This window comes from Balaenoptera borealis (assembly GCF_965194805.1).
Source record: "Balaenoptera borealis genome assembly, chromosome: 6".
NCBI classification, from domain to species: Eukaryota; Metazoa; Chordata; class Mammalia; order Artiodactyla; family Balaenopteridae; genus Balaenoptera; species Balaenoptera borealis.
Window position 1 is genome coordinate 27,170,074 of NC_138863.1, and position 21,815 is coordinate 27,191,888.

Below are 21,815 nucleotides of genomic sequence, written 5' to 3' on the forward strand. Positions count from 1 at the left end.
GGTGTTCTGAGGAAAAAGAACATGAAATGGTTCGGGTAAGGATTCCCTGAATATGTAGGATGAATCAGAGTTAACCAGAAAGAGGGAAAGTGGGTGAAAGCATGAACTAGAAGAAACTGCATAGAGCCAAAGAAAGGAGAAAGGAGGCAAATTTGAGTTAATTGTGGCAAAGTGGAGACTGGTGTGAGACTAAGGAAGCAGACAAGAGTCAGACCATCTGGAACCTTGTAACCCAGGGGAAGATCTGTATTTATACCAGAAGACAAATGGGAAGCCACTAAAGACCTTTATTCAGGGACATGGAAACTGATAGATTTGTGTTTTTACAAAATTAGTCTACTCCAATATGGTGGACACGTAGGAGGGCAGGTAGAGTGGATGCAGGGAAATTGGTTAGTAAGAGGTTATTAAAGCAAGACTCTGTGTTCCTTAGATAGAATAAAGGGAGAAAAATCTCATGCAAGTGGTTTTGACCCTCAGGAAGGTGTTCAATTTTGGAATCCAGATGTCTTAGCCTGGGGAGAAGATGGACCAGAGAGGTAGTGTGGCCACACTCAGTCCCCCTAGCTAACCTTGGAGTTGAAAGCATAATGTGAATCAGAGCCAAGATGGAGACAGGACAGTCAAGGGTGCTGATGGAGTTGAGGTTGAAAAACTGTTGGTAAGGAAGATGAGGTCTCTTACTGATTAGGTTTTGCTATTGCCCACTGTGGTTCAGTGACATTATCTTTTTCAAACACAAGAAGGTGAAAGGGAATTATTGAAGAAAAAAAAACACAAGAAGGTGAAAGGGAATTATTGAAGAAAAAAAATGTTTAATGAATTTTTTTCTAAATAGGGCAGAAGAGAAGTCTGCAAGAGGGAAGAAAAAAAGTATGTGTAATTACAGTATAGCACAAGCTCAAGCTGCTAAAGAAGACACATTAATAATATGCCCAGCTGGATAAATATACATAAGCACTTTGCCATATGTAAAATCTATTTTTTTTTTTTTTTGCTTTTAAAACAGTGCCAAGGGGCATTGCTCATCTATATGACTGTTTCCAATGATCATCTCCTCCTGCAGAGCATTTGCCTCACCCAAAGCATTGTTTGGATTTTCACTTCTTTCAATTACAAGTGTTTAAATTCAAACATGCTATACTAATTTTGAACACTGAAGATTTGCTGTATTAAAAAAATATGGGATGACTAAGTTCTGAAAGCAAACATATGTGTTTGATGCAGCAAACCATAATAAAACTGGTAGGTGGGCTCTTGAGAATGTAGACCCACAGTAGAACGGAAACTCATAGTTCTTGAGCACTTATTATTATAAGCCAGGCACTCTCACATTTACTATTTCATTTAATAGTCACCACTTGCCAGTGTGAAAAGAATTCAATTTTCCATTTTGCAGGTGAAGAAATAGAAGTGCACTGAGTTAGCTAGTAAGTGGCAATGCTGGAATTCAAATCTTCCTGTGTGCAGCTGAAAGCCAAATTATTTTTATAATACTAGTCTGCAGGCATGAGCTACACTTGCTTAGGCAATTCTTAGTCTGAGCAGGAACCAAGGCACTGAAGTTTGTGTGTGTGTGTGTGCGTGTGTTTGTGTAAGAGACAGAGATAGAAAAATAAAGAAAGAGATGGAGAGACAAACAGGTTGATTGAGTGTGAAGGGAGGAAGCAGCATATCACTGCTTTTTCTCTTCCTAAGAAAATGGAGAAGAAAAGAAAGTAGGGCTCATTAGTCACCACCATAAACAGTATACTGTGCATACACTTACTTGAGTATGATCAAAAAAAGAGGTTTTTAAAAATGAAATATAAAAATTTGTGCCACATTAAAAACATTTGAGAGAACTAAGGATATTTAGCCTAAGGAAGAGGACTCAGAGAAGGGGTATGGTATTTATCTTCTCATCCTGGAACAATCATCCTATGGAGGAATATGAGACATATCGTGGGTAGTTTAAGAGAAGAGCTTGCACAAATGAATGAAAACTGAAAGAACACAAGCTATGGCATGACTCTAAGAAGCTCTTTCTAGCAATGAGGAAAATGTGGTAAGCTGACTTAAGAGATAATGAGTTCCCTAACACTGGAGGAATTCAAATAAGGACTGAATGAACTCAGATCATAAATTTGTTTAAAAAGGATTCATGCATAAGTAATTGAACAAGATGATATCCAAGATCTTTTCTAATGCTCTGATTCTTATTAATCAAATTCCATGATCTGGTTCAGTCTGGGGCTCACAGTGTGGTCCTGATAGTAATATTCCCAGATGTTATCCTGGAACCTTCAGAAGCAACATATCCTGGAAGTTCAGCACAACAGAGAAATGCTCCCACATGGCAGCCCCGGGTACTGGAGTAGTCAGAATGGCTCCAAGTCCCATCCACATCGCTTGACTGCCCTGTGCCTCTGCTTCCTGTTTCCTCACCTAATAAGTAAGGGTAATGTGTACTCAGATTAAAGACATCTACATGGGATAATTGGATACAATCCATAAAACGCTTGGGCAAGGATACCGTATCATTATCTGTATAGTTTGCGCAAAGACACAGGAACCATAAAACCTGTGAGGTTGAGAGCTGAGGGGATAAACTCCCAATCAGTTGAATCCAAGTCTTTCTGTGCTTAAAAAACACTGTACTGAAAAAAATCCTCTTTTTAGTTTTTTTAAACATTCAATTACCTTGCTTGGAGAGGTATGACCCAATGAATAACCAGATAAGGCTGGCCCAAATCTTAGAGCAATTCTATTGAGAATGGACTATTCTCAAGGTAGAAGTTCACTCTTTCAAGAACCAAGTACCGAACCCCATTATGTGCAAATACAAGCATGACAAAACAGACAGGGTTGGGAGGAGGTGATGAGTTCTGGTTGGGATATATTAAGTTTGAAGTACCAGTGGAACATTCAGGGGAAAATGTGAACCGCCAGCTGGAAATGTTAGGGATAAGGATAGGGATCGGGATGGGGGGGGATGGGGGGGATGGGGGATGGGGGATGGGGGAGGGGGGATGGGGGATGGGGGGGATGGGGGAGGGGGGATGGGGGGAGAGGGAGCTAATACTAGAGATTCCATTTCATTGGTGGCAAAGGCAGGCACTAATAGCTGAGAGAATCTAATTTTCTTCTCAAATTTTACTCTACCAGTACTTTAGACAAAATCTGTGATAGTATTCTTTGGACTAAAAACTGTTTCTTCAGAAGTGCTACAGGATTTTTATAGGCACCAGCCTGTTCAAAGTTTGATGATATTTAAATTTATACATTAAATGATAGCTTTAAGTAATTTGGCAAGGAAATGTTCTCCACAGCCTAGAATAACTGCCAGCATTTCTGATTCTTTTGACTCTTTGTCCAGTTGTCTTAACTGGGTCTAGACATTAGAAGACCTAGGCCTTCATCAGTGAAGAGGCTTGGTTTCACCATCACACTGCTCTTGGAAAATAAAGCATAGCTCATTGATGTACCTACTTAAAAAAAAAAAATCACACCTCTGGATACCATTAGAACAGAAAAGGCAAAACTCTCAAGAACTGACATGTGCCTTAAACCTCAGGGCATTTTCCAACTAAACTGTCGTTTAGAATGATGAAGAAGCCATAAATTAGTGTTCACAACACTCTATAAGGAAATGAAATATAAGTTAAATGCCAAGTAGTTACATCCTAGAGTGGAAAAAGTATTATTGTTCTTGCAATAACTTAGATTATTAGAATGGAAAGAATTTTAAAAGCCAAGTTTACTTTTCAACGTGTGCTTACTTTATAGCCATGCAATTAACTTACCTTGAAGAAAGTAGACTGGAAATTCATTTTCTGATTTTCATACAATGCCATATTTTGTGTGCCCCTCTCTTACAGTGATAGAGACTATAAAAGTTGTTATATGAATGCATTTTGCCTTTAAAATGGGAAGAAAATATTTACAGCGAATGATATATTAGTCACCGCAGTGAGATTACTCAGCCACATTTTTTATTCTATTTTGAATGTGCCTTGACAATTAAGTTTATTTTTCTTTCACTTCTATTTTTTTAAAGAAAAAACGTATTTCTGGAATTACATAACTTGTATTTATTTTCTAAAGAAAAAAAAAAATCTCTAAGTCAATTAACCTTTCTAGACCTTAATCCTAACTATAAAATCTAATTATATAAGGAAAGGGACTGGATTAAATCTTCTCTAAGCCCCCTTCCAACTCTATGATTATATTAATCCATGACCTTTGGAAATAACTAAAGTGCCCAATAGCAAGAGAATGGTTACAGCCCACTCTTATGATAAAACGCATGTAGCATTTTATGACATGACATGAACAGGGTGGGGTACAGAACAGTGTACAGTTATTCACACACAACTATAATCATCTGTGGGTGTTAGTGTACAAACACACACACATAGACACAGCCACATACACTAATTTTAAAAAGAACACTTTTTAAAGAAAATGTTACAAAACTATTTCAGTTGTTAGGGGAATAATACAGGCAATTTTAATTTATGTCTTTGCATTTTTTAAATTTTATTAGTTGTCCGTAACAACTTTATGTTATGATATTAGCAGATAAAGTTGTTTTTAAAAATCCATGTTATTTTAACTTTTAATATAAGCTGATTTTTTAATCTGGGCATTTTTATTATTAAAATATTAGTGATAAATATGGTATAAGTAACTGAATATAGGACAGTCAATTGAATGCTGGATTAGAAAAAATCAATCACTACTGAAATCAACCAATAGTGTAAAATTCAATGTCTATAGAGTTATATCTCTGTTTACCAGTTCATTCTTTTAGGAAAACAGAAATAAGGTCTCCTCCTTCAAGCTTTCTCAAACTCTCCCCAAACAACAAATATTGCCTGATAATATTACAAAAAAAGTCTGTCCACAATCATTTTTCTTCCTTAAACAGCATAGTTTAAATAAATCTAAGTCATTTCATTGAAATTACTGTAAGTAATCACATGTAGGGATTTTTAGCACATTAATTCAAGGGTAGGGAATAGATGGCTATGAACATCTAATGAAATCTATATTATTTTCATTCGAAGTACCTATGCCATTTACTCCTCAGAAATCAGATTAAAATTAAAGCCACGTCAACAAGAAGAAAGCTAGTCCTATCTTGGTACTGAGATGCAATGATTAATGTATTTTAGTAGGCCATTTCAATCACTCATGAAATTTGGAATGGGAATGGCAAAGAGTATATTCTCAAATTCCAGACTTGATATTGCAGACAGATCTGTTCATGATAAAGAATAATATAGTCCATCTGCCCTGGTCATTCATTGAACATTCCCAAACACTGTGATTTGAGCACCTGTAGCATTCATCGTGCTGAGAACTGGACGTGCCAGAATGAGAGAGACGTTTTCCTGCCTGAAACCTTGTAAACCACCCAAATCTAGGGACCAAGAGATAGTTCAGAAGTGATCCCTATATCGACAATTTTATTTACTTCAGTAAATCTACACTCTCTAATTTGACTTACGCAAATAACAGTGTTTTACAAATTTTCGAACCTTCAGTAAAGAGGTACCTACAGAGATAAGGATGGAAAAGGGACTAGACAACCATCATAGATTATTTCAATTATTTGTTTTAGTAACAGTTTAAAAAAATGGTGTTGCAGTAGGTGACCTGTGGGGTAACTGGAGGCTAAATCTATTCCTGATTTTTCCTACAGTTTCTTTGATATAACCCCGGTTTTCTCTCTGATCCTGTGCAATTGAGTTTGTCTTTCTAGATTCCAGTTTCCTGATATGTGAAATATGGGCATTGGTCTTTTGGTACATACATTTTTATGATTTTTTTACTTTAAATGTGTCATTATTGTACCTCATTGATATATATTATGTATGTTATAATGATGATTACTAATTAACTAGCATGTATTTTAATTTTTAAAAATCCAAAAGAAAAGAATAAGTTAAAAGCTGTTTTCTCCTCAGAGACAAATCAAAAAAAGAAGAGAAACATTCTCAGGTATCCACTGGCTGGGGAAGTCAGACCTTACCTAGAAGGGGACCCTAAAGCGCTAAAGGGATGCATTGCTAAAAGGACGCGTTTTGTGAGACAATAAAAGTTAAGAAATGGTAGGAAGTTGGGTTTTATTAGTGTCTATAAAGTAAAACAAATTAGACATAGCATGACTTATCAGAACAAAATTTAAAAGGCCATACTACTAAGTGAAGAATAAGTTTGAGGTGATGAGAACCAAGTTATAGAAAGACTATATAATGATTCAGTATAAAAACAGTTTTCTTCACCCTTTCTTCCCTCTCTCCCTGCCTTTCCTCTTTTCATCATCTATCAAATACCCATTATGAGATAGATACTGAGAACACAGAACATAGAAGTTGTCTTCAAGTTGCTCATGAGCGTGTGTGTGGGTTTGTCTGTGCTCGTGCATGTGTGTCATTGTGCTGGGGGTTGACAGAGGAGCAGGCAAGTAAACAGATAATTACAAGTTCCTCCTCATTTAAAGGCGTTGGACTCCTGAAAGCCACCATGGTAAGCTTATCTACAACTGAAGATTTTAAAACTAAGTTGAGAGAAACAGTGCCAGAAAAAATTTAAGTAATCTCTTTAAAATATATTTGTGTTTACTAAAACCAAGAACTTTCTGAGCTGACTAATATGGTAGCCACTAGCCATATGGAACCTTCAAAGGATGCAATTGAGGAACTAAATTTTAAGTTTCCTTTAATTTTAATTAATTCAAATTTAAGTAGCCTCTTGAGGTTAATTTTGGAAGCACAGACTTTCAAACAAAAGCTTTACTTTTACTTTGAATTATTATGAATGATTTTCTAGTAATAATTACATTTATTTAATTATTAGGTTTTATGGAGTATTATAATAAGTTTTTTGTTTTTACTTTCTAGTAGAACTAGTTTATATCTTTAAATTTTTCATTTTTTAATGACCCATTTAAACAATCCTACTTACCACAACCAATGAAATTTGTTTAAAATTATTTAAAAGATGAAAAAAGAGAGTAAGAAAGGAAGAAATCATTCCTTCCCAGTTTACCCAGATCATAGCTACTAAGAAAATTTTTTTCTCCTTGAGATCTAAGGCACCTGAGTCAATTTATTGCACTGCAATGATTTTCTGGGGCAAACCAATGTCTCCATTATGAAACCAGAATTCATACCCAAAAGAACCAGTTTGTTCTTTATCAAACCACCCATGTTGTTTTCCCATGGATAGGTATAACATTACATAGACTGTCACTGAGAACAAAATTAGTCATATATTAGTAATCTCCATACATTACGATGGCGAATTTCTCTCATCTATTCTATGTATCTCTCCCTTCATTAAAGATATAATTCCAAAATTTATTGAGGTAACTATGCACATCCAAGTGCACACACACACACACCAATGAAATACCACTTGTACTCACAAGTAAAAATATGTCACTTCATAAACACTGAGATATAATTTCTAACAAGGAGAATTTGATGCTGAGTTGAGAAAATCTGGTCTACTTATTTGTATCTCCAAGTATTTGTTTTTATAAGGGAAGTTGGAATCATGGAATATGAATTAATGTAGCAATAGATCTTGCTTGTTCATTGAGGCTATAATTAGTGAGCAAGGCAGACAATAAGGGGCTGAGACCTGGATAGACTTTTCATGGAGATGGGAAGATTTCAAGTACTAATAGAGGCTCCTTTGAATAGTCAGACATAACAGGCTCAAGACCTGTGGCACATACAGCACAATCCTGTAGGCACAAGGACTAGGGCCTGGAAGTCCTCAAGTGCTACCACTCAAAAATGCACGGTGGCCTGGCAGGTTGTGAATAGCAGAGAGGTTTGCCAATGAATCTCAGCTATGTGCCTGTCCTGCAGGGCAGAAAAGGACCCCAGGGGCAAGAGAGTCCAGGGAGTATCAGCAGAGTGCTAGAGTAGAAATCAGGACACTTGAACCATAATAGAAAGCCACATATGAAAGCCAGACAAGATCATGATTTGTCTGGAGGACAAGATGATGTAATCCTGAGGCATAGAGTGATGACTTAAAGATTACCTGTATCTTTCAATTTAGACCAGGTTGGTCTTGAATATTAGGGAAAGGGTAGATACTAGGGGAGTATTTAGTGGTCCCAGTTACAGAGAGGAAGAAAGTTGCAGAGGAAAATAATGATAACAATAGTTAACACTGAATGAGCAGCTAGCGTGTGCCAGACATTGTTCTACGGCTTTCCATGTCTTATCTCACTTACTCAGTACTTAACCTCAGAAAAACTTTCTGATTTTTATCATCCCTGTTTCACAGATGAAGAAACAGAGGTATAAGAGATTAAGTAATTTACCCAAGATTACAGCTAATAAAGAGTGGAGCCACAATCTCAACACAAGCAATCTGACTTCATAACTCATGCTTTTAATCACTACATCCTACAGATTGGACATGAAAGGGCCCAAATACTGGAAGAGAAATAAAAGTCTTATGGAGGTAAAATTAATATCATAATAGCAATAGATTGATTTAAATTTGCTTGTCATTCAAACTTGTTCAATAATTATTCATCAGGTAATGTTACCCTTAATTATTCTAAGGGTTTTACATATGCGAAATCATCTAATCTTCCCACAGCCCTATGTGATAGGTGTAATTATTACCCCTGCTTGACACATGAGGAAACTAAGATATAGAAAGGTTCAGTAACTAAACCAAAGACACTCCAGATGCTATGCTCTTGGCCAGTGCCCTCTACTGCTTCTCAGGAAGGTAGAGGGTGGATTGTATTTATCATATACCTTTATAAGACTTCCAACGTGCAAAAGGTAGTCTGTGTGATTTGGGGCCTAAAGTTTCCAGGTTTGGGAGTATAGAGCTCTACTTATATGAATTATTATTGTGATTGGTAGTAAACAAGACTGACTTGGGGGGAAATCTGTGATTCAGAATATCTTTCAGCTTTTCCAAACTCCCACTTGCTTTATTATTCCAATTCAGACACCCATCCCCTGAGCCAATCCCAACCATTTCTCAATGGGCAGTCTGACCCCTTAGTGTGAGTGAGTTCTAGTTACTGAATGATTTTGTATGGACCATATTTTGGTTGGTATTAATCTCTATATCTGTCTCCCTGTTTCCTTTGCTTCCAATATTACTTCTACCCTTTTTAAAAAAAGTTTGAATCAACAGAGGGTATAGTTGGAATATATCCTATCATCTAACAGAGGTATAACTCTAAAGTCTTTGAATTGTGTCAGGGAAGTAATTTCCCTCCAGATCTTCTGTGTTGCTTTCTCTGGATAATGTAGATTCTTCCATGACTCCAAACAGTGAGATGAAGAGTTTGCTAACAAGTGGACTCTCACTGGGGAACCTCCTGTTCTGGGAGTCAAGCTAAGCCCTTTATAATGATTCTACTTGATTAAATGGGATTCCTGGCATCTTAACAAAAGGGACTTCTGTCAGAGAGAAAAAATTTACTTGTTTATTTGTATTATTATCTTGATTCTTAAGACACACTAATAACCATTAGTGGTTACACAGTGTGACATTTTTTAAGTTAATAAAAAGACAAGTTTGCCAGTCATAGCAAAATCAAGGAAAAAACATGCCCTGAAGATGTCTTCCTTTGCAGGTGCAAGTCATTTGAATGGTTGAGATGGATAGTGGCATATTGTGGCCCATGGTTCTTAACTCACTTTGGACCATCCTAACTCAAGAAGGAAGGGCAAAGGTGGTGAGGACTTTGGACCATCCTAACTCAAGAAGGAAGGGCAAAGGTGGTGAGTAAACTCAGGTCCCTACACCTTTAGGACACATCCTGGCCTAACCTCTCCCCCACCTCCATCCCTCACCCCCAGAACACTTCTCAAGTATCCTGCAGTTTTAAAAGAACCTTCATATGTTGCATTGAATTTGGTCTTCTCAAGGATCCTATGAAGTTTACAGAGTGGATATTCCCATCCTATTTAATGGATGAGAAATTGATGCTTGGATAGAAGAAGTTAAATGTTCAAGTCACAGGAAAACTGGAGTTGAAACCTTCCTATTTTGGCCATGAATTCAGCACTCTTTCCATTACACTAAGTAGCCCACTCATTCAAAAAAATTTAAACTGAAAGAATTTCTGTAGGCCACATTAGTTTGTTGTGTTTTGACATTCTTGCTTCCAAAAATGGGTGATGACATAGGGTTCTCTTGTGCATGTATGCAGTAATTTCCTGCTGGCTGGCTCACTGCTCTCTAGTTGAGATAATTCAGTCAACAGGTACCTCTCCAAAATGGGTAATTTAATATTTTACAAGACCCAGCGAAGTGCAGAACAGATATGCCAATACCCACGTAAAAGCTATTCTGGGCAGCTGCCATAAACAAACCATTCATGCTCTTCAAGATTCATTCTCTTTAAGACTCAAGGTCCTCATCTGTAAAGCCAAGAAAATAATAACTACCGCTTCAAAAGAGGTTGTAATGATTAAATGAAATAATGTACGTAAAGTACACTTTTACACAATGAAGCACTAAATAAATATTGTGATTAAGACTGTCACTTATTGGTGGAGATAGGGTTCTTATTAAAATGATCCATCTGCTTTCTTTGATCCGTGTGCGTTTGCGTGTGTGTGTGTCTGTGTGTGTGTGCGTGCATGCACGTATGTATGTGTTGGGACAGGGGAAACTACTAATTTTCTTCTCCTAAAATTCCTGCAATGTGACCATTTTTCTATTCCAAAGATTAATTTCCTTTAGTAAAATAAAGTCCTTCCCAGCCCTGCCATTCTTTAATTCAATGAGCAGGGAACCAATTCTCCCAGCCTGAGACTATAATTCCTAGGCTACACTGGAAGGTTTTATAAACTATTTCAACTCACTCTGTCAAAATGGGAAGATTCACCATTTAGCATCTCAAACGTGCCTCACGACATGAAAGAGGCCATTCAAAGAGTACTCAGAGGCATGAGAGGGACAAGATGTCCAGGAACTTAAGTGACAGTTGCTTCTTTTTATTGCTGCTTTAGGTTAAAGATGCTGAGGTTTGATAATAAAACTAGGGTAAACTAACCTAACAAAATCACTATGAGAATGAAGTGAAATGTAGATCTAGTGCTTAGTAGTATGCCTGGTACTTACAACATCTAAGTAACTTTACAGTAATGCTTATAGTAGTGGTGGTGGTGGTAGTAGTAGTGGTAGTAATAGTAGAAGCAGCAGCAGTAGAGCGGTAGTACTCACAAGGACGATGTCAGTCAAGTTCAGAGCCAGGTGAATGATTAACAGGTAAGAATCAGAATCCAGTTATTCTCCACGAATCACCATGACCATTCTTCAGGCCTAGGATTTCTAAGCAGATTTTCTAAACATTACTGGAAGTTTTCTTTAAAATATTTATATGGCAGGGTCATCCAGCTCTAAATATATTAGAAATCTGAAGCAGCAATTTTTACTAATGCACTATGTATTACAGGAGTATTTAACACTAATAATCTTTGCACTCTGTCAGGAAATCTTTCTAAAGATGCATCTATATTTCAAGCATTTGGGGATCATTACAAGGAATGGTAAATATGGAATATAGGTAAACAAAATTTGCTCTTCACCTTGGTTATCATGAGTACACACCTGCATTCACATAACTGCAAACAGAGCTTGAGCAATTTCAAAGATAAGACAACTTGTCAATCCATTATATTTTAACGTACCTTTAAAATGTGATAGTTGAGAAAGACTAAATACCAGACATAATGTAGAATAATTTCATAAAAGGAAAAACATTACCTAGGTAACCTAACCTAAATATTTCTTTGAAACACAAAAAACTAGAAATCCATTAACACAATTATATCAAGAAATCAAGGATGAGCAAATGGACATCCTGAACTCAAACCCACATGAAAGAGAACAGACATGATTTGATTTTAGAGAAGAAAGTTAATTCTAGTTAAGATTATGAAATAGAATTATAACCTTACTACTAACTACCAGTGTGATCTTGGACAAAGTACTTAACATCTCCTTCTCCTCAACTTCATCATTTGTATAATAAGGTTAATAATAGTACCTACGTAACAAGGTTTTTGTAAGGAGTAAATGATTACACACACACTGGAAAAAGTGCAAGGCACATGCTTAAACCTTATACAGTATGTAAACATTAGCTATTATCACATATTTACATATCACATGCTACTAGATATTATTATATATTGCATATTTTAAAACAGATGGCTTTATTTGAAATTTAAACAAATTTTAAGATATTTAGCCCTCAGTGAATATACTGATGATTTTCTAACACATTAGTTTTATTTTTTATAACTTTATTTATTTTTGGCTGTGTTGGGTCTTCGTTGCTGCACACGGGCTTTCTCTAGTTGCGGCGAGCGGGGGCTACTCTTCGTTGCAGTGCGCAGGCTTCTCATTGCGCTGGCTTCTCTTTGCTGCAGAGCATGGGCTCTAGGTGCACGGGCTTCAGTAGTTGTGGCTCATGGGCTCTAGAGCGTAGACTCAGTAGTTGTGGCACACGGGTTTAATCACTCCTCAGCATGTGGGATCTTCCCAGACCAGGACTCGAACCCATGTCCCCTGCATTGGCAGGCAGATTCTTAACCACTGTGCCACCAGGGAAGTCCTAACACATTAGTTTTAGATGAACAAAATTCTGCCTCACACCATGAAGAACATAGAATTCCTTTTTTCTGATTTTAGGATTGAGCTTTTTCACTCACTGCTGGGCTGAGCTAATGGCATTAAAATTTGCTATTTAAAAAAAAAATTCCAGTATAAGGGTGACTCTATCTAGTCCCATCTGTGTATGCTACTAATGCCCACAACAAGACAATTACTCATGTGAGAAACACTGCTTTTCATGACATGACACTCCATCTGAGTAAATACAGAACCAGGGAGCCCTTGGTTGGAAAAATAATTTATTTATATAAAATAATTCTAAATAAGAATTTTGGTTACTACGAGAATGTACGGAATCTTTCTCTGGAAGACTTTCAGTGTAAGATGAACACAAAAATGTTTGGGATGATTTAGGTTTTACTCTTTTGGAAAACAAATATAATCAGTAACAGTCATAGGTATTTATATGTAATCCTAACCTTCTTCTAGCCCATCTTAAATTATGTTGCATTGTTGTTTATTAAAACTGTACATTTCAATTTTAAAATATTTTTATATTAAATGATCCCTCTGATGTTTTATTTCTTAGGGGGAAAAAACCTTGCTTTTTGACATATGAAATCTGACTAATTTAGGACTGAATGTGCCAAGAAAAGTGCCAAATTATTATTATCATTGCCAGTCTGTCATTAATTTCTTAAACAAAAGCATAAACACAAGATGGATAATGGCTAATTATGCATCATTAAAGCCGAGAAATATCCAGGGGTTTGGATAGTTTACAAAAGAAACAATAAAATCTCTGTAATTATATTGTCATTCTGAGATGTAATAACAGAGTATACAACACAAAATCCGTAAGGCACACTTCCACTCTGTCTAAAATGTGTCTTTGTATAAGCTCAGAATTCATTTTTTGGCTATTCTATCTTCAAAATATGGATGAGTAGGAGAAAACAGGAACAAAGAAAACAACTGTAGGACTGGAACATGAGAATTATGAGGGAAAAAATAAAGGTTAAGGCTAAATATTCTCAATTTCTTTTATAGTTAAGAGGAAAAAGATGGATAGATGTAAATTATTATTTATATACACGAAAGATCAACAGTGTTTGTAGAGAGGATGGTGACCAACTAAGTGCATCCCCTTTGATTATTAAACAAAATAATGCTATAACGTTGCAGCAAAGGTGTTTATGTAAGATATTAAAAACATACCTTTCTGCATCCCTCCATGTTTCAACTTACATTGACAACTGTCAGCTGGTACAGAGGTGTGTCTACAGCCTAGGAACTGAAGGGATGGCGGTACATCATGACAGATGGGGCTGTGTGCTGCTGCTACCAAACGTACTGCTATGGAGGATGCAAAAATTTGGGTCAATCCTTTAATATGCTTTTATTCTAATCCAACTGACAGTTTCCTTCTGAAGATGTACTTCGTCAGAAATGTCATTATCAAAGATAGAAAGAAAATAGGATGCCTAGGGATACGCCCCAGGGTACCATAAAAGGATACTAAAATACCACTTTTTTTTTTTTCCTTAGGTGTGTGAGAGAATACAAAATGTATAAGGAGGTCCTTAAATTAAAGAAACTGATCTGTGTTCAAAAAGGGAGAGGAGAGTTCCAGATAGAATGCCTTTCTAGGGAGAACGACCTGCCAGGGGACTAGATGAAAGTGGGTTTTATCTCCTTGAAGAAGCTGGGGAAACCAAATAGCTCCTAGAAATAGGTCTTTAGCATTTGCATATAGGTCAACCCTCCCCCTACTCTGTCAGCTTCTAGAGATCACAGGTACATCCCTAGAGGAGAAAAATACCTAGACTGTCACTTCATACCCTTCCTACTCTTACCCTCAAAGACACTATCAGGTTTACTCTGAAGGCTAGGCTTCAGAAAAGACCTATTTTGATTTCAAGATTTTCTTTTGGGTCCTTAATAATGTCCACATCAACTTAGTGCTGCCTAAAATTTCATTAACAGTCAATACAGTCTTTCTATATAAGATTAGAAAGAGAAAGTTGTAAAGGTAAATGCAAGGCTGCGGTACGCTTCTTTAAAATTCATCAATTCCAAAATACTGTGTAGTCAAGTAACATGGGTAACTTCTAATATCAGGCTCTTTTGAGAGTAGAGAGAGGATCAGATTGCAAGAGAAAAGCTGGAAGTGAAAGATAAAGTCCTTACTGAGCCCCCCAAAAGGAGTTTAGAATTGCAAAAGATTCTGAGGAAAAAAAGGATGCTTTGGACAGAGCTATTCTTAGCTTCCTGCAGCTGTGCCTACATATACCCGAAAGCAAATTATCTGCAGATCTGTATTAAACGCTCCAACCTTGTTCAGCATGTGTATCTGTCATAGTCCAATTAGAAAAGTAGGGTGTTGATGAGGGGATTCCTTACAGAGGTGTGGATAAAGTTAAGGAAACCAACAAGGGATGTTGCCTGACCAGGAACTAGAAAAGTAGTAAGCAAGGGGAAAGAACAGTGTAACCAGACTCCACAAAAGCTATAGCCAGGGATAGGGGCCTGCCCTATCTACCAGAGAGACACAGGTATCCTTAGCAGCAAGAGGGAAGTGGGGGAGGGTGGATAAATACCTGATTATCCATTCTTGCTTCCTATTAGCTGAACCCACAAGAAGCCAGAGAGAACAGGAACCTGGATGAGGCAGATCCTGAGGGTTATACTCAACACCCCCGCCCCCCCCTCAACCAGGTAGACAGAGTCACTAGAGGTGAGGAGTAAATGATGAATCTTTTTTTTTAAATTTATCTTTATGTATTTATTTTTGGCTGCGTTGGGTCTTCGTTGTCGCACGCGGGCTTCCTCTAGTTGCAGAGAGCAGAGTCTACTCTTCGTTGTGGTGTGCGGGCTTCTCATTGCCATGGCTTCTCCTTGTTGTGTAGCATGGGCTCTAGGTGCGCAGGTTTCAGTAGTTGTGGCACGCAGGCTTCAGTAGTTGTGGCTCACGGGCTCTAGAGCTCAGGCTCAGCAGTTGTGGCGCACGGGCTTAGTTGCTCCGCGGCATGTGGGATCTTCCCGGACCAGGGCTTGAACCCGTGTCCCCTGCATTGGCAGGCGGATTCTTAACCACTGCACCACCAGGGAAGCCCCAGTAATGAATCTTTTATAAATTTCTTTCCCCCTTAACATGGCCCAACTTCATTTTAACAAACCCTCAGTACCAAAAGGTATAATATGGCGGTATCAGTGAATAAATAACTCAGTTGTTCAGATTCAAATTATGTGGATTTGGATTATATCTCTCAGGTTACCAGTCTAAGGGATACTGTCTTACTCAGCAGAGGAAATAAAAGGTAAAACTCAAACCTGCTAATAGCTTTGAAAAAAAGAAAACTCTTTCAAAAAAGAACTTAGAAATTCTAATAATTATAGCTGACTACTGTATAGTAGCCCATAGTTTGCAAGGTAATTCAAATATTTTTTCATACCATCTACTATACTGCCTATTTTAATAAGCTACATCAAGATGACTCCTATTAGATTCTGATTTTTAAAATTATTACAATGAATCAAAAAAAATCATAGAGAAATTGGGTTTTCCAATTAGCTATAGACCTTAATTACTGTTTTTGAACATTATTTACAGGTGCTTTCAGATGATATGTAGGTACTGATGTGTAAGATATGACCTTCATGTTCTTTACAGATATTCTGAGGAGTACGTATATAAACATACTTGAGCAAAGGCAAATAATAAAAAGGTTTAGATATTCAAGTACTAAGTGATATAGTAAAAATATGTGGGCTGTACTGCAGTGTAGGAAGTAAATGTTAGAAATTCCATTTATAAATTTTTTCTTAAGAGGGAAAAACGAAATGAAATGTTACTAATATTTAATATGTAAGTTAATATTGACCCCTTCACTTGGTCTATATGTCAAATGCCACATATTACCAAGACTACGTTACCTATCTAGCAGAAAACTGCATGGTCCCTAATAAAGGGAGTGAGAGCAGTTTCCACTTGTTCAGGGCTCTTGGCTTATAAAATGTGTAACAGTTTACATGTGCCCAGGTCAGTGGATATGAGGTTTCTATTTAAACACTCTGATGCAAAATGGATAAGTGAATTTAAAATGTCTCTATTCAGAAACAGAAAATGGAAGATAATACTGGAATCAAAGTACATGAAAAAAACCAATAAAAACAGAATGCCTCTAGCCTTTAATCTAAAATCTCTTCAGATAAAGACAATGAAAGCCTATACACATCTGACAAGAAGTCAGACAAAGAAATCAGAAATCATCAAGTTGGTTATTTACAATATAGATTTATATCCAAATTCATTAATAAGAAACTCATATTTTCCTTTGAGATGTTAATAAAGCCATTGTGATTTTCAAGAAAAAGTCATTCTTTCACACTTAATTCACTTTTTAATTTCTTTTTTTATATTTATAATTATATAACAGTTCAATCTACAGAACTTTTTAAAATATAGTAAAATTAATATGCATTAGGTAGTATGTTCACTGCTGTTTTAGTAATAGGGTATGCTATCAAAATAGTTTGAGGTCACTGGTATAGACTATGAAGGTGGGAAGGCTTGATGGAGGAGGTGGGACTTGAGATGAAAACATAGAGTTTGGTTATAGAGAAGAGAGGGAAAAGCTTCTCTGAACATCTGGTTTTCTTAATCTGTCCTTCTCAAAAGCATTTCTGTAGTTCTGGGATAAGGAGCACGACAGCTTGTTGCTTGCTAAACGTTTGCATCTGTTGGGGCTGAAACAGCTTTCTGACCCTATTGTTCCTTCCTTCATTTAAGAAAATGTATTCTCTGCATCTATTATGATCCAGCCAATGTGCTAGGTGATATACTGGTAAATAAAACTCAAGGGATTTATAGTCTAAGAGTTAGATCTTCAGTTGTCTCTTCAGGCCAAGGTGCTGAACTTGGGTAGTTCCATTTCTAACCCCTAGAAATTCAGGCATTAAATCAAAGTGGACTGAATTGAAGTAGGTTCAAGACATATCAGAGTTAGTTGCGGGGCTCTAATAATGACATTATGAAGGTGGTCTTTAGGTATGGTGTCTTCATATCTCTCTAGTCCAAAAACCACAGGCATAAGCACCAGTGGTATGCAGTGGCTACCACATTTTCCAGAAAGACCAGAGTAATGGGCTGAATGATGATCCCTCAAAAGATAAGTCCACACCATAATCACCAGAACCTGTGAATGTTACCTTATTTGGAAAAAGAATCTTTGAAGATGTAATTAAGTTAAAGATTGAGATGAAGAGATCATCCTATATTATCAGAATGGACCCTAAATCCAATGGCAAGTGTCCTTATAAGAGACACACAGGGGAGATTTTAGAGACAGAAGAGAAGGCCATGTGATAACGGAGGCAGAGTGATGTACCCACAAGCTACAGCTGAAGGAGGCAAGGAACGGAATCTCCCCTAGAACCTCTACATCTTAATTTCAGAATTCTGGCCTCCAGAACTGTGAGTGAATAAATTTCTATCGTTTTAAGGCACCAAATTAGTGGTAATTTGTTACAACAGCCACAAGAAATTAATACAACCAGTGAAGGCTCTGGAGTCCAAGTATGTGGTCCAGGGATGTTGTTCTAGTCATCCTTGGCATTATTAAGAATTCTAGTTTGGCAGGGATGCAAGAGAATGGCTTGCATCTCTCTGAGCTAGGGCATGGAATATCTGAGTGATCAGGACATAACTGGCACTCTGTTTCTCATTTGGAAGCACTGATAGTACAGGTCTCTCAAATTTAGAGGGTCAGAAACAACCTGACATTGGCTTAAATAATCATCTGCTACATGACCCTTGGGAGTTAGCAAAATCACTACAGAGAGTATCAAAACATACATGGCTGCCCTTTCCAACACCAAGTGTGTCCCTTGAGACTTTCTAGACTAAACAATATTGCTTCTTTCACTAACCACTTGGATTTTTAGCAAAACTTTCTCTATATGAATGAGGAAGTTTTACTAAAGTGCAAGGGAGATTTCTGTAGCTTGGAATTATGTATCATGTTATATTTTAGCCCCAGCCAAGTGGAAAAGGTCCTCAAGGAGCCACAACAGCTAGGTTAAGGAGACGTGGCTACCAAAACCTCAGTGGTTCAAGGTATACTGGTGGGGTAGGATCTGGTAGTTCCATGAAGGTGGTCTCCTGCGTATGATCAAACGTGAAGGCTTGTGAGCCACTAAAAAGCCACATTTTTACCAAATAGAAAGTTCATGATCAATTGAGTGGAATATCACTTAGAGCTGAACACAAAGGGTGTCTTAGTCTAGACACTAGGAAGGCCACAGTCTCAGGTCCATGTAGAACTCAGGTCTGGGAAAAGAAGCCAGGCAGCTACTTTGGTGTCTCACTGCATTCCTCCAGTTCTTCAGCTAGATATTAGCTCCAGAAAGGGTAAGCAAGATGTAGGTGGTGGCAAACTGCAGCTTTGCCAGAAGAAAAGAATCGTTGGCCTTAAAGGACCTATGCAGTCTTAAACTACCTACAGTACCTAGATAGGTAAGATCCAGGAAAATATCTGCTATCCAACTGACACTGTCAAAGCTTTGAAGTCTTGGAAAATGAATACAGCTTTCTGTCCTTGAACTTGGCAAGGATTAATTAAATTTCCATAGGAGGCCAAAGATTTTAAATTCTGCAGAATTTACTTAAATGGAATAGTAGGATGGTGTGAGGGAACAGGCTCTTTGACTCTCTCTGCTGTTAGTTTCACAAAGGAAACAATTACCAGGACCTGAAAAAAACAAGGTGTATTTATTCACACTTGGGTGGAGAGATAGGACAGCTAGACCCTCCTCTCCCTCCCACTCATTTTAATAACGTAATTCTAGATGTTTTTGTTGTTACTATAAAATTGTTTTCCTTGGCTCATTCATGTCCAGGTAATTCTAGGTTGACTATCAACACAAAAAAATTTCCACCATTGTAAATTTAAAGTGTGTTTCATTTTTATTCATTAAATATCCAACATTTTCAAAACAATTTAATGTAGCAGCTTTTTTTTTCTTTTTAAACTGAAATTGGTGATGGTGGCAGGGAGGGTAAATATTTCCAAGCTATCCTTGGGATTTTTCTTTTTCAATAAAAAGGATAAAATATACACTGTAACATTAAAGCTAAGTAAGTCAAAGGAGGAAAAAAATCCAAGGCAGACCCTTGGATGCAACTACAATCAAACTGTTGACTAAAGGTTGCCATGAATCTAAAGAAAACCAGGTATGGTCGGCCAGGACCACATTCAGCAGTCTACTAAAGTTTCCTTTACTTCTGTTTGTTAGTCAATGAATAGAACTGCGAGGAAGTATATGAAAAGTGACACTTTTCTAAAATAATTTCACTTTTTCTAAAAACATGTCAAGCTTATAACCATAGTATGGCATTAAACTGAGCAACTGTAAACAATTACCAACTCCCCAAATCCAAACATTTTCTAGCATTTGGTTGTTTGGCATCTTGCAGATGCATCTTGTGATGGAAAACTAATTTTTTTATGGCATTTTATAACAGGCAGGAAGCAGAGTTACTCAGGTTATGACCATCAAAAAAAAATGTGGCTTTTTGTTCATTTAGTTTATGGTATGTTCCATGGTCTGTAGACAAAAAGAAAAGAACTGCTTTGTTTTCTGGTTGAGTTTAAACCCACATATTATTAAAACATGCTGCTTAATACCTCAATGCAAAATTGCTATTATGAGTAATTTTCTTGGAAGATGTGGGTGTCTGAATGGTTTGCCAATGCTTCTGATTATTATTCCCAAGTTCAGTCCTGTTGGTAGAACATGATTTTCTCCATCATATATTATAGGCCATAATAGTTAAGATGTCACATAAAAATGACATCTTACTCTCTCAGTGCAGACTATGTGCCCAGCAGAATCTTATGTTCTGAGTGATTTTGCTTTTCCATAAGAAACAAGAGTACCAACTCTTCTCTTGCTCCATCCATATTTTTGGCTACATGTTTTAAATGTGTTGCAATTTCTCTGCAGAAAAACCAGTGCCACATAGCTTTAGGGTTTTAAGAAACCACAAACACTGAAACCACACTCTTGTCAATCTATCCTGAACAATGATTATGATGTAGGTTTTACTTTCATATATATTCACTATCTCCCTTGCCAAATCAGAAATTTACATTGTTCATCCCACAGTCAGTTTGGTTGTTTTTTTTTTTAAAGTGTAAACATAAACCCCTCTCTAGAGAGCAAAAAGACAATAATGATATTAGTGTCCTTATTGCCCATTAGATATGCTAGAATAGGACAGTGCTTTATTAGAGATTTTTAAAATTTCTTAAAGAGGGAGCCATTTTTAAGTGGAGCTAACTAGATATTATGTGACTAGGTATCACAATCTGAATATTCACGTCTTCTTCAGAGTAATGCTGATAATCCATCCATCTTCACAGCTCCTTGATTTATGCTTTTTTAAATGTAACAACCAAATATTTTTGAAAGTGTGGCATTTTATAAAATTTTTTGAATTTTAAAATGCACTGTTTAAAACTTGCTCCCAATTAAAAAATTTTAATGCAGAATCCAAGTGTTTTCCACATTTCTTCCAAGGATATTTGAATAGCAAACTAAGTCTCAATGATGGCTCTGTTTGAAAAATATTCATTATAATTAAATTCCAGGTTAAATAAATAACTTACATACCCCTGTAGAAGTTACTGTGATGGGATCTAAATTATACTATAATTTTCATTTTCCCTCTAACAAACTATTTTAAAGTAATTTTATTAAGCTGCAACCAAAAACTTACTAAAGATCTCGATTCAAATTATCAACCCAGTTCAAGTTCACATTTTAGACAGATAGCTCTGCCTCCTCATACATAACACTGACTGGCTCGATTTAATTGGAATGTACGTTTATACTTGACCTGAGAGTGCCACATAGATGTAATTCAAGTCTTTTAATTACAAGATACTAATTAGTATTCCAAATATGTTCACTATATATTATTTAGGCATAAATTATTAATTTTCTTATTCACTGAGACTGAACATTATAATGAATCCTAGAGCAAAGACAAATATTGAATGCAAAAGTCATACAAATTTCATATTTTATTCCCCAAGAAAGACTTAAAGTTTAAAGACTTAAAGGTCCTAGTTCCCTTCACTGATTTGAAACAAATACCCTAAACTTCTCATCAGTTTGCTGGTTTTAATGGTTAATCTTCT

General features: G+C 36.7%; 1 protein-coding gene across 44 annotated transcripts in view; it reads right to left on the reverse strand.

Moving 5' to 3' along the window:
* MAP2 (microtubule associated protein 2) overlaps positions 1-21,815 on the reverse strand; it is a 277,616-nt gene that overhangs the window by 235,056 nt on the left and 20,745 nt on the right. For 2 of the 44 annotated variants that reach the window (XM_082396350.1, XM_082396341.1), the window contains one exon: positions 19,276-19,361. The exons of 40 other annotated variants lie outside the window; for them this stretch is intronic. The gene's annotated coding sequence lies outside the window, so the exon portion shown is untranslated. Of the gene's footprint in view, positions 1-11,214; positions 13,808-13,857; positions 13,966-19,275; positions 19,362-21,815 lie in introns of those variants that run through there. 2 more of the 44 variants (XM_082396319.1, XM_082396348.1) reach the window with 2 other exon arrangements.